Here is a 10,906-nt window from a genome sequence, read left to right as displayed (position 1 = left end):
TTGGCCTCTCCCCTTGCTGTACTTTCAAGAAGCCAGAGAGACGTCTTTAGGCAGGAAGAGCAGCTCAGCGGCAGGGTCTCTTGGATGGGTTTGGTGCCATCTTCTTTCAGAAATTGATTTAGTGTTTCTTACCAATCTGAAAATGGCTTGGGATTTAAAATGAAGGTCACGTAAAGAACTGAGTGTTGAAAGGAGGAAAAGGATAAGCATGATAACCTTTCAGTACCTGTATTGTAAACCATAATGTGCAAAAGGAAAGAATGGGGGAGGGCAGGAGAAAGAGACAGACAGCGAGACAGACAGACACAGAGACAGAGAGAGACAGACAGACAGACAGAGTCAGAGAGAGAAGAAAAGTGTCTGCCATAGAGCACAGAGGCTGGCTGGGTGTGGGTGGCAAGAGGGAAAATGTGGACATTGGTGGTTGGAAATGTACATTGTCATGAAGGAATGGGTGTTGGAACACTATGATGGAAACTCAATCACAACTTTGTAGCTGTGTATCTGTGTAATTATGCATTTAAGTTAAAAATTTTAAAGAAAAAAATAAGATTTCAAATGAAAAATTTGAGACATTTCTGAAGAAATAGGCATTCTGGCAGAAACCTCACTGCTTGAGCAACAAAACTTTCAGACAGGGCAATTTCAAAATTTCAAAAATTCCCATATTAAAGCAGTCAGAAGCAAAACCCCAGTTGTGTCCCCATCCATAAGAGTGAGCTGCACACACTCTTTACCATAGCCAGAATCTGGGAAAAACCTGAGTGCCCCAGAAAAGAAGACTGGTTAAAGAATCATTGGTACCTTGCCACAATGGAGTACCATGTCGGGGTTAGAAAAGATGAAGTCATAAAATTTACATACAAGTGGTACTACATGGAGAGTATCATGTTAAGCGAAACGAGTCAGAAAGAGAGGGACAGACAGAGCAAGATTGCATTCACCCGGAGAACATAAAATAACAAAATAGGAGACCAACTCCAAGAGTGGCCGAGGTTAGTGTCAGGAATTTTTCTTCATAGCTTTGAGACCAACCACACACGCTAGCAGAAAAGGCAGCTCAGATAGAGAATGGAGCACCAAATAACGGGTGTTGGGAGGATCCTCCCAGTATTGGAGAGCATGCTGAACATAGAATATAGACCAAACATGATTGTCACTCAATGCCTCTTTTGCAAACCACAACACCTAAGAGGAGAGAGAGAACCAAGGGGAATGGCCTGCCACAGAGTCAGGTTGGGATGAGGGAATGGGAGATGGGAGGGAGACTGGGGCACATTGGTGGTTGGAAATGGGCACTGGTGATGGGATGGGTATTTGATCATTGTATCATTGAAACCCAAACACAAAAATTTGTAAGTCTACAACTGTACCTCATGGTGTCTCAGTAATAAAAATTTAGAAATTTAAAATAAAAAAATTGGAACTTAATCACTTAATCACTTAACTTTCCGTTAGTCGTCGATTTGCATGAGCGTACGCCAGTAACATCTCCATTTATCCCTGTCGCGTGCTAGTGTAGCCCAATGCCATCTGTTCGCTCCAGGAACATGAATGGCCTCAAACCGATCGTTCATGATCTTGATGAAGAAGTCTGACCATCTGGAAGGTGGGTGGCCACGCGGTCTTCTGACATCCCATGGAATCCAGTCGGTAACAGCTCTAGTCCAGCAGTCATCTTTAAATCTCATTACGTGACCAGCCCATCTGACACCTTGGAAAATGAGACAGCGTCACTGATTCTTGATCTTAGAAGGATGTCAGAACTCTGGATTCTTTCTCTCATTTGAGTGAAACGTGATATTCCAAGCATGGCTCTTTCTATTCTTCTTTGGGTGACCTGAATAGCGTTCTCATCTTGTTTGTGTAGGGCCCAGGTCTCTGAGGCATATGTTAATGCAGAGGAACAGTGGAATCAAAGAGATGTGCCCGGAACCAGAGGTTCTTCGTCCTCTTAGCTATTTCTTCGACGTTCTTGAAGGTGTTCCAAGCCTCTGTCTTCCTCCTGTGCAGCTCGGGTGCCAGGTCATTTGTCCTGTTGACCTCTGGACCTAGGTACACATAGCTGTTGCAATCAGAGATGGTCCTTCCATTGAGAGCGAATGGGGCGTCAGGAACAAGGCTGTTTCTCATAAACATTGTCTTCGTAAGATTCAGCTGTAGTCCTACCTTTCCACACTCACAGTCAAAGTCGGCCAGCATTTGTGCAGCTTGGCTGATGTTTGGTGTTATTGAAACAATGTCATCAGCAAAGCGGAGGTGGTGTAGTTGCCGACCATCTATCTTCACTCCCATTCCTTCCCATTCCAGTCGTCGCATGATGTTCTCAAGGGAGGCTCTGAAGAGTTTCGGTGAAATGGTATCACCCTGCCACACCCCTCTCTTGACATCAACGATCACTTCTTTGTAGAATGGTGAGATCCTGGTAGTGAATCCGCAATACAGCTCTCGGAGGATCCTGATGTATTGGGCTTGAATGCCCTGATTGGCTAGGGCTTCAATGACCGCTTCCGTCTCAACAGAATCAAAGGCCTTCTTTAAATCAATGAATGTTAAACAGAGCAGCATCCTGAACTACCGAGAAACCTCAATGAGCTTGGTTATTGTGTGGATATGGTCGATGGTGCTGAATCCTTTGCGGAACCCTGCTTGTTCTCATGGTAGTCCTTTATCTAGTGTTCTCCCAATCCTATTCAGGATGACTCGAGTGAACAACTTGTAGATGACAGACAATAGGCAGATCGGGCGATAGTTGCCAATGTCATGGATGTCTCCCTTCGTAGAAGTCATGGATAATCTTCTCCATTGCCGTTCTGGAGGATGTGATGGATCCATCAGGACGTCAGAGGGCAGTCATCTTGGTCTTATAGTTGGTGAAGGACAGGCGGGCCTTACAAATACGTTTCCTGGCTTCTGCCGCATCTACCAGTACTTCTGCTCTTCTCTCTTTGAGGTCTTCCTTGATCGCATCTCTGCACTGCTTTACGAGCTCGGACGTTAGCGTGCGGATGCCTGAGGCATGCGCCAAACCACGCTGGCGAATTAGCTCAAGAGTTTTCGAAGATAGGCGGTTTTTTTGTGGCTATCTCTCTTTTGGCGTTCCTCACACATTCATGGAGGTGCTGAACCAGTTGATCGTATTCCTAGTCAATGTTGTCAACAATGGCATCTTCCCATGTTGCCGCAATTGTACCAAAGAGTTCCCAGTTGGTGGTCATTCTGGGAGTTCTGTTTTTGAACTTTGCAACCCTTTCTCCCTGCTCTGTGAAGTAGAATTTTGCACGAAGGAGACAGTGGTCCGATCCCGTTCGAAATTTTGGGGCAACAGCGACATCAGTAAGGCAAAACCGTCGATTGAATATGATGTGGTCTATTTCGTTGTGGAATCATCCACCGGGAGACTCCCATGTCCATCATTTAGATTCTGCCCTCTGGAACTGTGAGTTACCATGAATGGTCTTGGTCGACATGATGAAGTCAGAAAGTCTCTCACCCTGTTCGTTCCTTCCTAGGCCATGGGTCCCCATGGGAAGTTCTTCAGCTGATCTTCTCGTTCCTATCTTGGCATTAAAATCACCCACAATGATCTTGTAGAAGGTGTGGTCTTCTTTATAGAACTTCTCTAGCTCCATGTAGAACTTCTCGATTTCTCTTTCATCATAATGAGATGTTGGTGCGTAGACAACGAAGATAGAAACTGCAGGCAGTGAGTCACATCTATTCAAATGAAAACGTCCGATTCGGGTTGTTAGGCATTCGAACGTATCAATGCTCTTGGCCAAGTTTGTGTTGACAAGGACACCGATGCCTCCAACACCACTTTTATCACATGTTCCGAGCAACAATTCTTCTCCAGTGTCGAAAATGGCATGGTGAGATTCGTGTCTTCTTGTCTCGGTCAGACCAATGATGTCGTACTTGATCATTCGCGCTTGTAACATCAGGTCCTCAATGGATGCATCTGATGCTAGCGTACGTGCATTGAAAGTGGTGGGAAATGGGCACTGGTGAAGGGATGGGTATTTGATCATTGTATCATTGTACATTGTATCATTGAAACCCAAGCACAAAAATGTGTAAGTCTACAACTGTACCTCATGGTGTCTCAGTAATAAAAATTTAGAAATTAAAAATAAAAAAAATTGGAACATAATGTAAAAATAAAACAAGAGAAAGATCTAACAATAGCAAAGAGGGCTATAGTATTCAAAACGTTGAGAAACAGGCACTTTGGCAAATATTTTTAAGTAAGCATCCTGGAGAGAATATAGCATTTTGAGTGAACAAATCTACTCTATGGATTCCTCTCATCCTTGAAATGGTAAAGGACAATGTGTTACAGTTACCAATTTGCAAATAAGATATATAGCACCTATTGCTTGCTAGGTTTCTATGCTTTATCAAGTTTTATTCTAATTTTAAATTTACTTTAATAAATAAAACAGTATTTGCCTGCATGAAACTTTTTAATTAAACTTTTTATTAGAAATGAGTTTTAATTATTAAAAATGCTTTATTCACATGTAATTTTCTAAAAGAAACATATAGGCCAAAGAGCTAGTGCAGCATGTAGAGGGTGTTTACCTTGTATGCAGCTAACCTGAGTTCAATTACCAGAACCCTGAGCCCACCAGGGGTGATCTCTGGATACAGAGTCAGAAGTGAGCCAAGAGCTCATCTGGGTGCGCTCCCCTCCCCACATAGAAGTAAGAATAGAAAAGAAATACATATAACTGATTCTTGAGTGACACAGATCATAAGGGTGCTAACTCCTCTATAACGTTTGAAAACCCCCAAATTTAATAGATAGTCTGCTATTGACGGGCTGGAGCGATAGCACAGCGGTAGGGGGTTTGCCTTGCAGGCAGCCAACATGGCTGACCTGAGTTCAATTCCTCCGCCCCTCTCGGAGAGCCCGGCAAGCTACCAAGAGTATCTCGCCCACACGGCAGAGCCTGGCAAGCTCCCAGTGACGTAATCGATATGCCAGACACAGTAACAACAAAGTCTCCAATGGAGACGTTACTGGGCCCACTCGAGCAAATCGATGATCAACGGGAGGGCCTTTACCTTTACCTTTACCTGCTATTGACCAAGAAGATGGTTTTCTAATAGTATTTAATTCCATTGTCTGCAAGTAGTGATATGTGTGGCCTGTCAATCTGTGAATTTTAATAAATTTAAAAACTTATAATGAATTTTATAATAGACTTTATAATAAATTTGTATTTTATGGTAGTAAGTGATAATTTATAATTCTACTTTTGTGGGGTATTTGGGCCATAGTATGTGGTGCTTGGGACTTCAGACTCTGTGCTCAAGGGTCATTCCTGGTGGTGCCAGCCATTAATTTTGGTTGACTGTGTGCATGGTAAGTGCTTTAACCCCTATACTAAGTCTGGGGTCCAATCAAATAAACTATCTGCATATATTTTATACATGCATGGCATACTTTTTCTTAGATTTTTTTTATAATTTTAGGTTATATTGATCATCTTTAATTATTTCACATCATACCAATGTCTAAATATTTTCAAAATATAATTATTAAAAAAAGTCTCACATAAGTCCAAATTTGTATTGTTCTTGGGATAACTATATTAAGAAGAAAATAGAACCACAATAAACATATAAGTAAAATGGAGGTACATTTTTTGGAGTCTTTCAATTATGTATTTATATTAGTCTATATATAAGTATGATTTTTAAATAATCAATTTCAGTTACTATAAAATGTTTATTGTGATTTTATAATTGTAATGTTTTACTGCGAAAATAACACTGATGTGAACTCTATATCTATTTGTCTACTTTTGTAATTGTTTACTTAAGATCAATTCTTAAAAGCTAACTTACTTGTGACGTGATATGTAGCTCAGGACAAAAGAACTTGGCTTGCATGTATGAAACTTTGGTTTCTATTCTTCGCACTACAGAAACAAAAGCAAAATCATTAACTGTGATTGGAAATATGCCTCGGTGGTAAAATATTTGCCTCACATTTCTGAGGTTATGGGTTTGATCCCTGAATTTCCATATACACACACAAAAGCTAACTTACAACAAAGTCTCACGCTGGAGACATTACTGGGCCCGCTCTAGAAAATCGATAAAAAACGGGAGGACAGTGACAGTGACAGTGACTTAAAAAACTTTAAACTGCTTTAAACTATATATTGCCTAACTATTATACAGATATAATTCTCAATAAAATAACTTTAAAAGGCCTATTTTCTAGCATCTTTGCTAGGGAAAGATAGCACCTGATTTTCCAATATATGTAATTTGGGGGGAAATTTTAATTTCTCATTTTAATTTGTTCTCTTTGTTTACTAGTGAGCTTGAAAATTGCTCTTGTGTGGTACTACATGGAAAATATTATGCTATGGGAAATGAGTCTTAAAGAGAGGGACAGACTTAGAAAGATTGCATTCATCTGGGTAACATAAAGGAACAAAATAAGAGTCTAACACCCAAGAACAGCTGTGATACATAACAGGTTATTCACTCCATGGCTTAGAGGCCAGCTGCACTGTCTAGGGGTAAAGGCAGCGCAGATAGAGAAGGGAGCACCCAATAAAGGGTGCTGGGAAGATCTGCCCAGGATGGGAGATGCCTGCTGAACGTAGTCTAAGGACCGAACAGGATTGCCACCCAATGTCTCTTCTGCAGACCACAGCACCCAAAGGGAGAGATAGAACAAAAGGTAGTGCCCTACCAAAGAGGCAGGCTGGGATGGGGGATGGGGGGTGGGAGGGATACTGGGATTGGTGGACTGGAGATTGGGCACTGGTGGTGTTGATGGGTACTTGATCACTGTATAACTGAAACACAAGCACAACAACTTGTAAGTCTACTACTGTACCTCATGGTTTTTCACTAATAAAACAAAACAAAACAAAAATTAAAAAAAAGAAAATTGCTCCTGTGTTTACATGTCATTTACACTTCTTTCTTTTTTTTTCCCTTTATTGATTTTATTTTTTTTTAAAGTTGTAGATTTACAATTTTTTGTGTTTTGGTTTCAATTATACAATGATCAGATACCCATCCCTCCACCAATGCCCATTTTTCACCACCATGGATAATATCCCTCCCACCCCCATCCCCCCATCCCCCCTGTCTCTGTGGCAGGGCAATCCCCTGTGTTCTCTCTCTCCTTTTGGGTGTTGTGGTCTGCAAAAGAGGCATTGAGTGGCAAACATATTCAGTCCATAGTCTACTTTCGACATGCATCTCCCCTCCTGGGAGGATCCTCCAAACATCCTTTATTTGGTGCTCCCTTCTCTATCTGAACTGCCCTTTCCTCTAGGATACCCGGCTGGCCTCTAAGTTATGGAGTAATCCTCCTGGTGCTGATCTCAGCTATTCTTGGGTATTAATCTCATACTTTGTTACTTTATATCACCCAGATGAATGCAATCTTTCTATGTCTATCCCTCTCTTTCTGACTCATTTCGCTTAGCATGATACTTTCCATATTGTACCACTTGTATGTAAATTTCATGACTTCATCTTTTCTAACAGCTACATAGTACTCCATTGTGTAGATGTACCAAAGTTTCTTTAACCAGTCATCTGTTCTTGGGCATTCAGGTTTCTTCCAGTTTCTGGCTATTGTAAAGAGTGCTGCAATGAACAAACAAGTGCAGATGTCACTTCGATTATACATTTTTGCCTCTCTGGGATATATTCCCAGGAGTGGTATTGCTGGGTCAAATGGGAGCTCAATTTCTAATTTTTTGAGAATCGTCCATACTGTTTTCCAGAAGGGCTGAACCAGTGGACATTCCCACCAACAGTGAAGGAGTGTCCCTTTCTCGCCACATCCACGCCAGCATCGGTTGCTTTTGTTCTTTTGAATGTGGGCTAGTCTCTGAGGTGTGAGATGGTATCTCATTGTGGTTTTGATCTGCATCTCCCTGATGATTAATGATGTAGAGCATTTTCTCATGTGCTTTTTTGCCATTCGGATTTCTTCTTTGAGAAAGTGTCTGTTCATTTCATTGCTCCATTTTTGGATGGGGTTGGACGTTTTCTTCTTGTGGAGTTTAAACAGTATTTTGTATATCCTGGATATCAACCCCTTGTCAGATGTGTATTCGGTGAATATCCTTTCCCATTCTGTAGACTGTCTTTGTATTTTGGTCACTGTTTCTTTGGAGGTGCAGAAGCTTCTTAGTTTAAGATAGTCCCATTTATCTATCTCTGTTTTCACTTGCTCGGCCAGTGGCGTGGCATCTTTGAAGATACCATTAGCTTCAATGTCATGGAGGGTTTTGCCAACTTTATCTTCAATGTACCTTATGGTTTCTGGTCTGATGTTGAGGTCTTTAATCCATTTTGATCTTACTTTTGTACATGGTGTTAGGCAGAGTTCTGAGCCTATTTTTTTGCATGTAGCCATCCAGTGATGCCAACACAATTTATTAAAGAGGCTTTCCTTACTCCACTTCACATTACTTGCACCTTTATCAAAGATTAGATGAGCATATGATTGAGGAGAGATGTCAGTGTATTCAACCCTGTTCCATTGGTCTGCAGTTCTGCCTTTGTTCCAGTACCATGCTGTTTTAATTATTACTGCTTTGTAGTACAGTTTGAAGTTCGGGAGGTTGATTCCTCCCATTTTCTTTTTCCCAAGAATTGCTTTAGCTATTCTTGGGGGCTTATTGTTCCATATAAATTTCAGGAGTGTTTGCTCCATTTCTTTGAAGAATGTCATGGGTATCCTTATAGGGATTGCATTGAATTTATACAATGCTTTTGGTAGTATTGCCATTTTGACAATGTTAAGTCTCCCGACCCATGAGCAGGGGATATCTTTCCATTTCCTCATGTCCTCTTTTATTTCCTGAAGTAGCGTTTTGTAGTTTTCTTTGTACAGGTCCTTTACTTCCTTAGTTAAGCTGATTCCTAGGTACTTGATTTTCTGGGGCACAATTGTGAACGGGATTATTTTTTTCATGTTGCTTTCTTCTCTCTCACTGTTTGCGTGTAGGAAAGCCATGGACTTTTGGGTATTGATTTTATAACCTGCAACTTTACTATACGAGTCTATTGTTTCTAGGAGTTTTTTGGTGGAAGTTATTGGGTTCTCTAAGTAGAGTATCATATCATCTGCGAATAGTGAGAGCTTGATTTCTTCCTTTCCTACCTGAATGCCCTTAATATCTTTTTCCTGCCTAATCGCTATTGCAAGTACTTCCAGTACTATATTGAACAGCAGTGGAGAGAGTGGGCATCCCTGTCTCGTCCCTGATCTTAGAGGGAAGGCTCTCAGCTTTTCCCCATTGAGGATGATGCTTGCTGTAGGCTTGTGGTAGATGGCTTTAATTATGTTGAGGAAGGTCCCCTCTATACCCATTTTGGCTAGGGTTTTCATCATAAAGGGGTGCTGGATCTTATCAAATGCTTTCTCTGCATCTATTGATACGATCATATGCTTTTTATCTTTTCTTTTGTTGATATGGTGGATTATGTTGATTGATTTCCGAATGTTAAACCATCCTTGCATCCCTGGGATGAATCCTACTTGGTCATGGTGTATGATCTTTTTGATGAGTAGTTGGATTCTATTTGCTAGTAGTTTGTTGAGGATATTTGCATCTGTGTTCATCAGGGATATCGGCCTGTAATTCTCTTTATTTGTGGTATCTCTGTCTGCTTTTGGTATCAGTGTGATATTTGCTTCGTAGAAACTGTTCGGAAGTGTTTTTGATATTTCAATTTCGTGGAAAAGCTTAAAGAGCATCGGGAGTAAGTCCTCTTTAAAGATTTGGAAGAATTCACTAGTGAATCCATCCGGGCCAGGACTTTTGTGCTTGGGGAGACTTTTTATTACCATTTCAATTTCCTTGATGGTGATAGGTCTGTTCAGGTATTCGAGGTCTTCTTGGTTCAGCCTTGGGAGTCTGTAGGAGTCTAGGAATTTATCCATTTCCTCGAGGTTTTGATGTTCCGTGGCATAAAGCTTTTCAAAGTACTCCCTGAGGATCCTCTGAATTTCTGTGGTTTCTGTTGTAATGACCCCCTTTTCATTTCTGATTCGGTTTATTAGGGTTTTCTCTCTCCCTGTCTTTGTGAGTTTTGCTAGAGGCTTATCGATCTTGTTAATTTTCTCGAAGAACCAGCTTTTGGTTTCATTGATCTTTCGGATTGTTTTTTGGATTTCCATCTCGTTAATCTCTGCTCTGAGTTTTATTATTTCCTTTCTCCTGTTCGGGTTGTGCTCCTTTTTTTGGTCCTTCTCCAAGCTCTTAAGCTGTGAGGTTAGGTTACTTATGTGTGCTCGCTCCTCCTTCCTGAGGAATGCTTGTAGTGCTATGAACTTTCCTCTTAACACAGCCTTTGCTGTGTCCCATAAGTTTTGGTAACTCGTGTTCTCATTTTCATTCGTTTCTAGGAATCTTTTGATTTCCACTTGTTGTTCAATAGTGCACTGTTTAATATCCAGGTGTTTGATTTAGTTTTCTGTTTTTGTGTGTGATTTACTTCTAATTTCAGCGCATTATGGTCTGAGAAGATTGTTGATACAATCTCTACCTTCTTAATTTTATGGAGGCATGTTTTGTGACTCAGCATGTGGTCTATCTTGGAGAATGTTCCATGTACGCTTGAGAAGAATGTGTATTCAGCTTTTTGTGGATGAAGTGTCCTGTATATATCTACTAAGTCCCTTTCTTTCATTGTTTCCCTCAAATGAAGTATGTCCTTGCTAAGCTTGAGTCTGGTTGATCTATCAAGAGGTGAAAAAAGCAGTGTTGAAGTCTCCCACTAGTATTGTGTTGCTATTGATGTCGTTTTCCAAATCTATGAGTAGTTGTTTTAAGTACTTTGCTGGTCTCTCATTAGGTGCATATACATTTATTATTGTAAGTTCTTCCTGTTGTACAGATCCTTTGAT

The sequence above is a fragment of the Sorex fumeus genome, unplaced genomic scaffold (assembly GCF_029834395.1).
Source record: "Sorex fumeus unplaced genomic scaffold, SorFum_2.1 ptg000070l, whole genome shotgun sequence".
NCBI lineage: Eukaryota > Metazoa > Chordata > Mammalia > Eulipotyphla > Soricidae > Sorex > Sorex fumeus.
This window is presented reverse-complemented; position numbering follows the sequence as displayed.